The 12830-nt window shown below is 38.6% G+C and overlaps 1 protein-coding gene across 8 annotated transcripts in view; it reads left to right on the top strand.

The window, feature by feature from the left end:
- Positions 1-12830, top strand: part of CNTLN (centlein) — a 275372-nt gene that overhangs the window by 87164 nt on the left and 175378 nt on the right. The gene's annotated exons all lie outside the window — the stretch shown is intronic.

Below are 12830 nucleotides of genomic sequence, written 5' to 3'. Positions count from 1 at the left end.
AGTAAAAATTATTGAACTTAAAGGAGGACCGGTTGGACATGAGAGGCGTATGTATATACATCAATTCACAATTAACTCTCTTCCTTTTCTCTGCCTTGTCATGGAAAAGAGCTACACACTTGTGCTTGGCCTTTCTACTGTGGCATATGCACAAGTTCCAAATTTTTAGTATTACTTTAATGTTGCTTATTTTTATTCCTTATTTTTGTTTTTAAAGTAATAGCTCACGTTCTCTCTCATTTTGTTTACATACTATCTTTTCTACTAGGTCTTTTTTTTAGTGTAGTATATGAACATGATATTGAAAAACTTATCTATTTTTAAACTTCATTAAAAGATCTACAGAGCATGGGAAGAAATAAAATATATGCCATAATCAGGTACAGAAAACATATTATCAGTCGGTTTGATAAAGAACTTTTAAATATATCAAACCTCCCACCACCAAAAAACCTTTCCATTGGGTATAGCCAATTCTTGCCTGTAGCATCTTTGCAGAGCTGGCATAACATATAGGGGGATATAATGGCAGGGGTGGAAAATGCAGTAGAAATCTGTAACCGTTTATCGAGAGCTGCAGAGGAAAATAAAACCTAAGTAAAGAAAACAAATAGCTGAGTTCTAGTTTAAGCTAAAACCCAACAATAGAAATAAGAGGATGGAGTTTACTCTAGGAGAAGATCTAATGACAGAATCTGACCCGGCATGACACAAGCTATGCCTGCTTGCTTTCCACACCAGGAAGCTGTTAGACTAGAAGCGTCATCTTGTCTCTGTGCTGGCTTTCATGACTGTTGCTACTGTGGCCCAGAACCAGATGATGATCTTTACAACCTGAATAGAACAGTGTAGAATAAAGTACTCAGTGCCTATTTAGTCAGAAAATGTTTGTGGTAACACAATTAAATACAATAACACAGAGTCCTCCATTATCACTATGCATATAACTAAACACCATTAATAGGGAAGTCGAGATGGAATAATCTCTTTTTAAAAACTTGCCTGTGTTCTATGTCAGAAGAAAAAAAAGAACCATCGATGGTTTAAAAAAATAAAATAAATATGTTCTAGTCACTCAAGGCCTCAGTGCCTTATTCTTCTGAAACAATGTTCATTTTTTACTGTCAGTAAAAATGGAAAATTCCTCTATAGGCAGGAAAGAAAATCTCCCCTCTTCCCCAAAATCCATTTTAGGATTTTCTGGGCTTAAAAGGACACACTTATTCCCTTAGTTGCAAATCTCTTTTTCTTAGACACCAAAACAGAAGCACTGTCTAATCAAAATTAATCCCAAACATATTGCTTGGTAGAAAAAATACCAAGAGATCTGGCTTCCTTCTTTCAGAATTTTAGGATGCACATGGTAGAGAGAGATCTGAGAAAGATAATAGCAGATTCCCTTTTAGTTGACAGGATGATATTCTGTCTGTATTTCATCTTGCCATAATTTTTCAAGTCAACTGGAGTAGAAGGACTTCATATGTCCAGGTGTACACACCCTGGTGCTCCATTTATTTTGAGTACATAAATTCATGTTTTTTTTCCCCTCCAAATCCTGCATTTTGCTAGTGAGAATTTTTTTCTTTCTTTGAACTATGCAATAATTTTGCCTTTGTTCTCTGAGAGAACTTTTTGTAATTAAATTGTTTTCTCCTCCAGCATATTAAAAGTTACAAGGATTTTCAGAATCACCCAGCACCGGCCTTACTGTGTTCCCATTGCCATCCCGGACGAGCCCCCAGATTGTCGTAGAAAAACACAGTTCTCTCACTCTTTTTGCGTGCAGCAAAGTCAGATACTTTATTATCTCTAGCAATTGCGTGGAGGGAAAGAGTGCATGAGGACACAGGGTTTCCCCCTCCTAGGCAGGTTTCTCTACAGGTAAACAATTACAGCAAGCATTTATACCTTTTGTTACATACAATAATAAGCAACAGCTATATTTTGTTTATACATAGGTCATCCTGATATCTTATTTTTCTCACTTATTTAGACTCTAGTCTACATTCCATATTTATCTATACAAGGTCGCAACAACTTCTCACACAGTTCTTTCCCATTCGCCTCACACAATCCTCGCTTCTACAAATCTTGCGTTATTAGGGTTACAGCTAGCCTGACTCTTGCTCACAGAAGAGACTGTTTGCATTGAAATCCCCTTCCAATCCTTTTCAGGCCTTGCTCTACTTCCACAATCCCAACCAGTATCAATTACTCGGTCTGAAGATCAATATTTACAATAAACTTCTGAACCAAATTCAATCTTTTGTTTGTTAAATATAATTTTTTAAAGATCTGTGGAAAGATAGTTCTCATGGGGATCCCTGCTGAATAACAGGTGATTTAGAGAAGCTGCCACCTGTCCTTGATGCACTAGCTTTAAAAGGTTCCTGTTTTAACTGGCAATTTTGGAAGATATCAGAATCACAAAGCACTGAAAGGGCAGAAATACTGCCAAAAGCAGGGTGGGCAGGAGCATCTCTGAAATGCATCTTCCTTGCCATTTGTTCATGCTCATCTCCAATGCAAGATCTCTGGATCTCTTCAGAATGCACAATAATATTTCTATGTCCTAGCAGGCTTAAATCTTGTTATTAGCCTTCAGAACATCACGATTCTTCTGTCCAATGATTTTTCAGTGTTGAATATCAGAGATCTTCTTTTAAAGTTGTGCTGAGTCTCAGGATTTGGGCTTAAATGCTGTGTTGTCTGTTTAATTCAAAGTGATTCGTATCTCATGGATACACAGAGCTGTTAGCTCAAGAGATGGTAGTACTTTCTAACCCATCAGTGAGTGCCAAGTGTAATTGCAACTAGCACCAAGCTAGTAATGCTCAGAATACATGAGTTTCATCATTGCTGCTATACAGTCAGGGATTTTCAGATCATTTGCTTCGGTATACATTCAAAGCTGTTTCACAATGCCCTGAAAAAACTTAAGTGACAGCGCCTAACACTGTGGGTATCAGGTGGTGTAACCTAGAGACTTAGTAAATTACTTTAAGTCCCTCAGTATCTGGAGTAGAACATTGGAAGATTTAGCTCAGGCAAAATCCCCACACACTGCCCATTATTGGGAAAATAAAACTAAACCAGCAAATGTCAACAAAGATGATGGATATGATGAGTATTTGTAATTGGCATGTCCAGCTTTTTGATTGACAGCAGCTACTCATTTTACTTTAAATCTCTGGGAAGCCATATGTTAGCTTGCAACAGTTAGTATGTACAGGGCAACATGTGTTTAACATTTTTTGGTATGGTTGGGATAAATCTTTAATTCATATTCAATTCAGATATAAATACTAGCATTTTTCCAGAATTCATATTAATCAAATAAATGAACCCACACGCTAAATAGCACTACGGTGAATCTTAAATATCTAAAATGGCTGTTGCCAGGAGGGGGTGGCCATTTTAAGCATGTTATAATTATGTCTGCAGCTCCTCCATGTTCAATTCTCCTGGCATGGTTCCCTCAGATTAACCCCTTCCCAGTCCTTGTTGGCCAAATAAATATTTCACTATGTCCATGGAGTCAAAGTACCCCTTCTGTTAGCCAGCCCCCTTCCCCTGTTACCAGAATTCCCACCCCCGTCCATGCTTTTTTAGTGGCTATGTCATCTGTGCCAACCTAAAAATGAGTGGTTATCAATATTCAGTAAATATTGATAACACCCTATTCAGTAGTATTTGACTTTTAAAAATGTGTTCTTCCTATCTCCTTGGTCTTTAGTAACGTGTGTGTGTGTGTGTGTGTGTGTGTGTGTGTGTGTGATTTTATATATATATGTATATAAAATGTCACTTGAGTGTATGCTTAAATCCATCTCTCTAAAGGGAAGCAATTAGGTATATGCTAAGTGCTTTTCTGAATAATGGTACTGTCGTGAATCGGGAGCCAAGAGAGAACTGGTATGCAACTTGTTATCCTCTTGCTTAACCTCTTATTAAAGAAGGCAGTGATTTCTCTGAAATCCAGGAAGTTGTGTTATAAGTATGGTAGTTACTATTAAAAGACAACATTTTTCAGAAACTACCACGTGGTAACTGTTTGTAGATGTTGACACTCTCATGGTGACCACTTTAATGATGATTTAAGTAGTAGAAATGTCCCCCTCTCCACCAAACCTCCCCTCCCACCCAAACCAAAACCCTCATATACTACATGAGAATACTTTATTTTCCCGAGGAAATCCTGGTAGCTTTGTTCATTTTAAATAAGGTGATTTTTTTTTCTGTAAGAATTCAATGCACATTCAATGCATAAGAAAATGACTGAACACGCTAATTGTGAGTATCAGCCACTTCCAGCAATAGTCAGACTGTACTAGGAAAATAAATGAATACAGAAAAGTAAATTAGTTCCAGTGAAGAAACTTGAAGAATCATTGAGGAAGAAGGCCTGTTCCAAGGCTCAGTCCAAAGAAACACTGCCTTGGATGGCAAGCAGCAATTGTTCCGGTTTTGATCTAGAATCCTGTTTGGTTTCCCTCTGCATCCCTTTCATACATAAGGCTCCTACTACCTGGACTGCTATTCCTGACTGAGCTGAAACACAAAGCAGAAAACAAGCGAAGAAAGACATGAGAGAGAAAAATGATACCCCCCCCCACCCCAAAAAAATAAAAATAAAAATAAAAGAATAAAAGGAGGAAGGGGTTGAGGCAAAGACTGGGAAATAAGAAATGGAGAGAAGAAAAAATAGGGCAGAAATGAGGCCTGAATGCTGGCAACCCACACTGTGATCTTTTTTCTATGACAATTATGTGGGATGCTCAAAATATGCATTTCAGTATCCCAGTATAGTACAGTACACTACAACAATTTGTAGCTCTCTCTCTCTCTGATATAACTTGCAAATATTTTAGGATCTAGGGAGAAAACTACATTTAAAAAGTAAATTTTGTCGACAGATTCACTCTGCCTAGTCGTTTCCTAGAAATTGCCTTGCACGGTTGGCACTTGGACGACATTTATCCCACTTCCACTTCCTCATATCCTGGAGATGTGCTGCATTTACACTTCTGTCTCTACATTCAAATGGTTACAAAACTGTGGTTGTAACCTACTAAATTACAGTACTTGCTAGCAACTTGGTCAACTCTGCTCAGGCTCTTTGTTCTAGCTTTGTCATTTAGACATTTACTTCTGTGGGATTAACCTCAAGATCTATAGATACATCTAATACGAAGTTAAAATTATGAGCTTTGCGAGATCAGCCTTTCATACTCTCAGCTCCATTAAAACTGCTAGATTTTGAAAGGTATCCTGTGATCAGCTGCAGTATCCTGTTGTTTGGTTGCTCTACCTCTTCTTACAATGTAATCACTATGCTTTCTATGAAAGTTCGCTCGGCAGGGGAAGGCTTTGACTTTAGCAGCAGTGTGAATGAACAGTAGCAGAGGCATGACCTAAAACGCCTGCTGCTGATTTTTTTTAAGTCACCCCCTCCCAGTGAAGCCCCCCGCCCTTGCAAACTACTAGAGATTTAGAGCAAGGAGAAGGGTGCAGTATCCAATTTTGTGCACAGTTACACTAATGTAAATCTGGAGCAACTTTATTGACTTCAATCTAGTTATTTCAGTTTTACACCATTATAACTGACAATTGAATTTGACTCGAGGAAAGAAACACTTCATAAAACAGAAAATAATCTTAACTCCTGAGAAACTATCAAAACCAAATTAAAGCCGGCAAAGAGCTCTTTAGAGTTTAGATAAAGTTTGAGTGAAAATTATGGATTGGGTGAATCATATATTACATTTGACAAATAGCTTAAACATATCTGATTTGGGTAGTTCTTGACTCAATATTTGATTTACCCATCCCATGTCGATCTCCCCTTTTCTGATCCCATCTAAGACCTGGGAGGTCAAACTGGCTACTTCTGTCCCAACCCCAAACTGAATGAGATTCTATTTTCTAGATTCCCCACCTGGGTTTACGTAAAATATACCCACTGACTTGGTCCTTTAATAGGTTCCAAACATTCCCATAAAAGCTGTCTTTATGTTGGCTCACGGGCCTTTGTTGTATATGGTATGATTTTTAATTCTTTTGTGTGGTTTCTGATAATAGTTTTCAATCAATTCAATGTACTTAATTTCTAGATTCATTTAATGTATCCTCTATTAATATGGTTTATCTATATTATAAAGTGTTTGGACAATTTGTACAGTAGACTCTTTTATCATATTAAAGTCTGTTTCTGACTGAGATTTTCTTTTCCATTTTCATTCATCGTTTTTCTGCTATGTGCAGTGATATATTAATTCTCTCAAATGGTCTACAAAGTAATAGTTTTGAATGCTTAGTAAGGTCAATCCTTCATTAAATATTGGTTTAATTTCTATATTTGTGTTTATTCTGGAATGCTTGTTGTTGCAGATGAATTTATTTTGAAAATCTTTTAATTGCTTTGTTTGTGTCCTTTTTTGGAGATTTTTCAGAAATGGATATCTTATTTTGGACAGGTTATTTTTCTGGACACCTCTTATCTTTCCAAATTAGAGAATAAAATGTGTTGTCCCAAATAGAATTATAGAACTGGAAGGGACCTCGAGCGTTCATCTAGTCCAGTCCCCTGCACTCATGGCAGGACTAAGTATTATCTAGACCATCCTTGACAAATGTTTGTCTAACCTGCTCTTAAGAATCTCCAATGATGGAGATTCCACAACCTCCCTAGGCAATTTATTCCAGTGCTTAACCACCCTGACAGTTGGGAAAGTTTTTCCTAATGTCCAATGTAAATGTCCCTTGCTGCAATTTAAGCCCATTGTTTCTTGTCCTATCCTGAGCAGTTAAGAAGAAGATTTTTTCCCCTCCTCCTTATAACAACTTTTTATGTACTTGAAAACTGTTATCATGTCCCCTCTCAGTCTTCTCTTTTCCAGACTAAACAAACCCAGTTTTTTCAATCTTCCCTCACAGGTCATGTTTCTAGACCTTTAATCATTTTTGTTGCTCTTCTCTGGACTTTCTCCAATGTATCCACAACTTTCCTGAAATGTGGTGCCCAGAACTGGACACAATACTCCAGTTGAGGCCTAATCAGCACCGAGTAGAGCGGAAGAATTACTTCTCGTGTCTTGCTTACAACACTCCTGCTAACACATCTCAGAATGATGTTTGCTTTTTGTGCAACAGTGTTACACTGTTGACTCCTGTTTAGCTTGTGGTCCACTATGACCCTCAGATCTCTTTCCATAATACTCCTTCCTAGGCAGCCATTTCCCATTTTGTATGTGTGCAACTGATTGTCCTTCCTAAGTGAAGTACTTTGCATTTGTTCTTACTGAATTTCATCCTATTTACTTAAGACCATTTCTCCAGATCATTTTGGATTATAATCCTATTCTCCAAATCACTTGCAACCCCTCCCAGCTTAGTATTGTTCGCAAACTTTATAAGTGTACTTTCTATATCATTATCTAAATCATTGATGAAGATATTGAACATAACCGGACCCAGAACTGATCCCTGCGGGGCCCCACTCATTATATCCTTTCAGCATGACTGTGACCCACAGATAACTACTCTCTGTGAACTGTTTTCCAACCAGTTATGCACCCACCTTATAGTAGTTCCATCTAGGTTGCATTTCCCTAGTTTGTTTATGAGAAGGTCATGTGAGACAGTATCAAAAGCTTTACTAAAGTCAAGATATACCATGTCTACCGCTTCCCCCCACCCACAACTCTTGTTACCCTATCAAAGAAAGCTATCAGGCTGGTTTGACATGGATTTGTCAAGAACAAATCATGCTGACTGTTACTTATCACCTTATTATCTTCTAGGTGTTTGCAAATTGATTGCTTAATTATTTGCTCTATTATCTTTCCTGGTACAGAAGTTAAGCTGACTGGTCTGTAATTCCCCGGGTTGTCCTTATTTCCCTTTTTACACATGCGCACTATATTTGCCCTTTTCCAGTCATCTGGAATCTCTCCAGTTTCTCCAGTCTTCCATGACTTTTCAAAGATAATCACTAATGGCTCAGATAGCTCCTTAGTCGGCTCCTTGAGTATTCTAGGATGCATTTCATTAGGCCCTGGTGACTTGAAGACACCTAACTTGTCTAAGTAATTTTTAACTTGTTCGTTCCCTATTTTAGCCTCTGATCCTACCTCATTTTCACTGGTATTCACTATGTTAGAGGTCCAATCACCACCAACCTTCTGGGTGAAAACGAAAACAAAAGTCATTAAGCACATCTCCCATTTCCACATTTTCTGTTATTGTTTCCCCCCACTCATTAAGTAATGGACCTACCCTGTCTTTGGTCTTCCTCTTGCTTCTAATGTATTTGTAGAAAGTTTTCTTGTTACCTTTTGTGTGTCTAGCTAGTTTGATCTCATTTTGTGTCTTGTCCTTTCTAATTTTGTCCCTACATATTTGTGTTATTTGTTTATATTCATCCTTTGTAATTGATCTAGTTTCCACTTTTTGTGGGACTCTTTTTTTGATTTTTAGATCATTGAAGATCTCCTGGTTAAGCCAGGGTGGTCTCTTGCCATACTTCCTATCTTTCCTATGCAGTGGGATAGTTTGCTCTTGTGACCTTAATAATGTCTCTTTGAAAAATTGTCAACTATCTTCAATTGTTTTTCACCTTGGACTTGCTTCTCATGGGATCTTACCTACCAACTTCCTGAGTTTGCTAAAGTCTGCCTTCTTGAAATCCATTGTCTTTACTTTGATGTTCTCCCGCCTACCCTTCCTTAGAATCATGAACTCTACCAATTCATGATCACTTTCACCCAAGCTGCCTTCCACTTTCAGATTCTCAACCAGTTCCTCCCTATTTGTCAAAATCAAATCTAGAACAGCCTCTCCCCTAGTAGCTTTCTCCGCCTTCTGAAATAAAAAATTGTCTCCAATACATTCCAAGAACTTGTTGGGTAACACTGCTCTACAGCCAAAATGCTACTGAAATAAATGTAGTCAAACTTTACTAATTCTGGGTCACTGAGAACGAAAATGATGCTTAAAATTGTTGATTGGCTCTAGTTTTCAAGATATGCTATTGGGTCAGTATATACGACCCTTGACTTGGGAATGGCGGAGGATAAGTGAGTTATAAAGGGAAGGGATCTCAATTTAAACCAGAAATGACTGAAATACATCTTTGACTGGATCTATGAATAAATCTATGACTGGGTTTGGACAGTACTTGCTTTTTAGGCAAAACAGTGAATGATGCAATCTGAAGCTGGTATTGCATCATACATGATATGAATTGCATCATGTTATTCCTAGAAGTCATGGATGATGCAATCATAACGAAGCTTACATCACTCTGCTGAACAAATTGCCCTATATCAGCTCTAGAAATCATACAGTGTCGTGCTCTCTTATTTGTCAGTGTTTGATTTTGCAAAGGGACACATTTCTGTTTAGCCAAAGTGAGCAGAGATGCCTCGTACTAGTGTGAACAGTGCAGATAACGTCTGCTACGTTTGTGGTGAAGTGACTTTTGCATCACAAAAGCGCAGTATAACCGCTATGGTTAAGAAAGCCTATCACCTTTATTTTGGCTGCAAAATTGGAGATCAGGACAAGAGGTGGGCCCCACACATATGCTGCAACACTTATGCAACAAATCTTCGCCAGTGGTTGAACAGGAAAAGGAAGTCTATGCCTTTTGCAGTGCCAATGATTTGGAAGAGAGCCAACAGATCATACCAGCAATTGTTACTTCTGCATGGTGCCTCCAGTTGGGAAAGGTGTGTCAAAGAAGAAAAAGTGGACTGTGCATTATCCAAACATTCCATCAGCTATACGCCCAGTATCCCACGGAGAAGGACTGCCGGTTCCTGATGCACCAGAATCATTCTCACTTGAGTCAGACGAGGAAGAGGATGAAACTTCTGGTCCTGAACCATCTATGTCACAGGACCCACATTTTCTCCCATCCTCCTCCTCTGAACCACACCTCATAACACAAGGTGAACTGAATGACCTTGTCAGGGAGTTGGAACTACCCAAGAGTAAGGCAGAGTGTTGGGCTCCAGACTACAGCAGTGGAATCTTCTGGCAGGTGATGTTAGGGTTTCCATGTTCCGTGACCGTCAAAAGGATCTTGTCCCATTCTTCTTCATGGAAGGTGATCTTGTAGCCTGCAACAACATCGATGGTGTGATGGCAGCCCTCAACATCGTTCACGATCCAGATGAGTGGAGACTGTTCATTGATTCATCGAAGACGAGTCTTAAAGCTGTTTTACTGCATAATTACAATGTTTTGCCATCAATTCCAGTTGGTCATGCAGTCCATACGAAGGAAACCTATGACAACATGAAACAACTTTTGAGGTGCATAAACTATGACCAACATCAGTGGCAGCTTTGTGGCGATTTGAAGGTTGTTGCTCTCTTGCTTGGTCTGCAGACTGGATACACAAAGTACTGCTGTTTTCTCGGCGAATGGGATAGTCGTGCAAGAGATTCCCATTACATCAAGAAAGATTGGCCACTCTGACAGTCATTGGAGCCTGGGAGGAAAAGTGTTCAGCATCCACCACTTGTTGAATCAAGGAAGATTTTGTTACCACCCTTACACATCAAGCTGGGTCTGAAGAAGATCTTTGTCAAGGCCATTGACAAAACAGAAGCAGCTTTCAAGTACCTCCATGGAAAATTTCCAAGATTAAGTGAAGCTAAGATAAAGGAAGGTGTCTTTGTTGGTCCTCAGATTCGTGAACTTCGAGATGATGCATTTGACCATGCACTGCGTGGCAAGGAAAAGATGGCATGGAAAGCCTTCCAGTTAGTGGCAATAAATTTTCTCTGAAACAAGGCAGACAACTACAGGTTGTTGGTGGAAAACCTCCTCAAGGCATACAAAAGCCTTGGTTGCAACATGTCACTAAAGATACATTTTTTGCACTCTCATCTAGATTTTTTTCCACTGATCTGCGGAGCAGTGAGCAACGAGCACGGCGAGCGATTTCACCAGGACATTGCAACAATGGAGAAACGCTGTCAGGGCAAATGGAGCCCATCAATGCTTGCAGACTATTGCTGGACAGTGACAAGAGATGCTCCATTTAATGAATACAAGAGACAAGCCAAGAAGCGCCGAGTAGACCCTGAATAGGACTAAACTATGTACATAATAGTTTTTTGCCTTTTGTTTCATAATAAATTTTATTTATATAACTCTTTTGCTGATTTTTAAAGTGTTACATAAACAGGACAGGTGAAATATTATCATGTAAAGCAACCATAAACACATGAAAAGACCTAGGTTTACAATTTATGATTAAAACTCTACTATCTACACAATATACATAGACATAAAATGTAAAAACTTAAATATCTTAGAAACAGTAGCCAATCAGTTGTTTTAATTGTCATATTTGAATTCAGCACATCAAAATACATAATAAATAGCACATTTTATTTCTGAAGCAGACGACTTCTCAAAAATTGTAGACCAGTGTAATCTGTTCCCTGCTGTGTTATTTTCCCAACGTAGTCGGGTAGTTGAAGTCCCCCATCACCTCCAAGTCCTGTGCTTTGGATGATTTTGTTAGTTGTTTATAAAAAGCCTCATCCACCTCTTCTTCCTGGTTAGGTGGTCTGTAGTAGAACCCTAGCATGACATCTCCCTTGTTTTTTATCCTTTTTATCCTTACCCAGAGACTTTCAACAAGTCTGTCTCCTATTCCCATCTCAACCTCAGTCCAAGTATATACATTTTTAATATATAAGGCAACACCTCCTCCCTTTTTCCCTGCTTGTCCTTCATGTACCCATCTATACCAATATTCCAGTCTTGCGTATTATCCCACCAAGTCTCCGTAATGCCAACTGTCATAGTTGTGTTTATTTAATAGCATTTCAAGTTCTTCCTGCTTATTCCCCATACTTCTCGCATTAGGATACAGACATCTAAGATACTGATTTGATCTCCTCCCCACCCCGAGTTCTGTCTTGTTTCTCCCTTATCCCTGCTATAACAGCCCATGCTCCCCTCAAATTCTGACTCTTCTCCCAGGTCTCCATGTTTTTGACTTACCTGTGGGCTTTGGTCACCTGCCCCCTTCGAACCTAGTTTAAAGCTCTCCTGACTAGGTTAGCCAGTCTGTAGCCAAATATGCTCTTCCCCTTCCTCGATAGATGGACCCCATCTCTGCTTACAATAAATAATAGTAAATAATTAGGCTTCTCTTTTTAAATACATGCTTAAAATTAAACTTGTGCTTAAATGCTTTCCTGAATTGAGCCCCATTACAAGCTTCTTTGACCGTATTCCTTTCTTAACGTTATGTTCTAGGACTGTTGTACTGGTATCATTTGTCTTAATTTTTGTGTAAATACCCTGATACTACTGCTTCATGGACAAATGCTAAATGAAATGGTGTGAGAAGAAAAGAAATGCAATTAAAATGAGAAACTATAAATGTATCTTGTAGTTAGACATCTGCAATTAATGCATCACTCCTGTGACATAGGTGCATACACCTAGGGCACGACCAGTTGGTTCCCTGGACAGAACGAATCTTTTCCCTGGTGACATTCCTTTTTATCTCCTCCAGCTTTTATTTGTTACCAGTGTATTAACCTGTCCAACCTATCTCCACAAATCAGAATTTTAAGTCTACTTAACACCCTTTTCATGATTGCTTTCTAATAGCTGTCTGTAAGTTTTTACAAGACAGAATCTTTCATTCCATCTTTCATTCATATACTCCTTTAAACAGTGTTGTTTGTTTTCCTTTAAATCGTTTTTTTCCCCACTGGTACAATGCTCTCTTTAAAGAAAGTTCTTGAATTACACTAGTTTGGTCTCTGCCATTCTGCAGAGTAAGTGCTGAAAAA

This window comes from Chrysemys picta, chromosome 6, assembly GCF_011386835.1.
Source record: "Chrysemys picta bellii isolate R12L10 chromosome 6, ASM1138683v2, whole genome shotgun sequence".
Lineage (NCBI taxonomy): Eukaryota > Metazoa > Chordata > Testudines > Emydidae > Chrysemys > Chrysemys picta.
Note: the sequence above shows the minus strand (reverse complement) of the source record. Positions and strands in the feature narration are given on the sequence as shown.